The sequence below is a fragment of the Lathyrus oleraceus genome, chromosome 3, assembly GCF_024323335.1.
Source record: "Lathyrus oleraceus cultivar Zhongwan6 chromosome 3, CAAS_Psat_ZW6_1.0, whole genome shotgun sequence".
Taxonomy (NCBI): Eukaryota; Viridiplantae; Streptophyta; class Magnoliopsida; order Fabales; family Fabaceae; genus Lathyrus; species Lathyrus oleraceus.
The window spans coordinates 292,185,135-292,186,691 of record NC_066581.1 but is presented as its reverse complement, the minus strand read 5'-3'; positions in this window follow the sequence as shown (position 1 = coordinate 292,186,691).

Below are 1,557 nucleotides of genomic sequence, written 5' to 3'. Positions count from 1 at the left end.
ATGTGCCATGGTCAGTTATATCAACAGAGAATGAAGAAAGCATTCATAAGAAGGTCAAGCCTCGTGTGTTTCGAGAAGGTGACCTCGTGCTCAAGAAAGTCTTGTCTTTCGCGTTCGATTCCAGAGGCAAGTGGACTCCAAACTATGAAGGTCCATATGTTGTTAAGAGAGCCTTTTCAGGCGGTGCTTTGATGCTTACAACAATGGATGGGGAGGATTTCACTCGTCCTGTGAATTCAGATGCAGTCAAGAAATACTTTGCCTAAAAAAAAAGAATATGCAAAAGAAAAACAGAATAGCTTGCTAAGTTGAAAACCCGAAAGGGCGACTTAGGCAAGAATGAGTGTCTCGGTGGATAACCCGAAAGGGCGACCCAGGCAAAAGTTAGAGACATGAAAAAAAGGATATATTTGCATCCCGCTAGATTGAGTACCTCACCCTGGGGCAATCTAGGCAAAAATTAGGGATTTGGCAAGTAACTGCATCCTGACAAGACTTTCTGTTCCACAACTGTCTTTTCGTCAGAGACTCTCGATTCGTCGTCAACAGAAGCTTCGAATACATCGAGATTCAAATTGGTAGAGAAAGGATCATTATGTTCAATATAGCCCTCTTCCAATATACATCACTGATTTCAAATTTGTACAGATCTATGGAGTCTTGCCATTTGCAGGCTACCATTCCATCAAATCAATTTGAGCTTTTTATCCAATTATTTGCACTCTTATTTGTTTCAATTCAACAAATGTTTTGCATGTTTTAATTGATAAAAGGTCATTGTTTTAAACAAATAAATTTTTCAAAATTATTGTTTTAAACAAAGTGAACATTCACAACGATGAAAGGATACTTAAAGAATGTCTCAGTGCTCTCCCGAGGGTGGTATGATTGCCAACAGGTAAGACATTTGTTCATATTCCGGCCATGGTTGTATCCTCTTTATCCAGATTGTGGTTGGGGTTGTTCCCTAAGCAGAGCGTCTGTTGGGATTGTTCCCCAAGCAGAGTGCTTGTTGAAGACTTCGTTTTCTTCTCCAACAGTTTCTTCTCCCCAGCATAGGTGCTTTCCTTTGGAAGATTTGGTAGTGGGTGGTTTGAGACCCCGGTACCCCATCACTCTCCCCAGTGCAGTCGCCAGTGGAGTTGTTGCTTCTCTCCTCAGCACTGTCGCCAGGGTTGTTGATATGATATACTGTATTTGATGCTATATCTCCCCATCGGAGTGCTTGTTGAGGTTTTCACCTCTTATCCCTTCAGCAGAGCAGTGTTTATTTTCCTCCTCGGCAGTTATGGGTTTATTCTTGGAAGGTTCAGCATTTGGTGGTTGATCCCCAACTCTCCTCCTCCTCCCCGTTGAATTCCCCAGTGGATTCCCCAGTGGAGCCATCAGTAGATTTGTGGTGTGGTGGGTTGTATCTGTGATTCCCCCAAAGTCCCCAACAGAGCCAGAGTCCCCGCCAGAGTTGGTATTCTTGACAGAATTGATGTTGTGGCAGTTTCTTCCTGTTGAAGATCTCTGTTTCCCCAGTGGGATCGGTTGGTGATCTATCATCCTCAG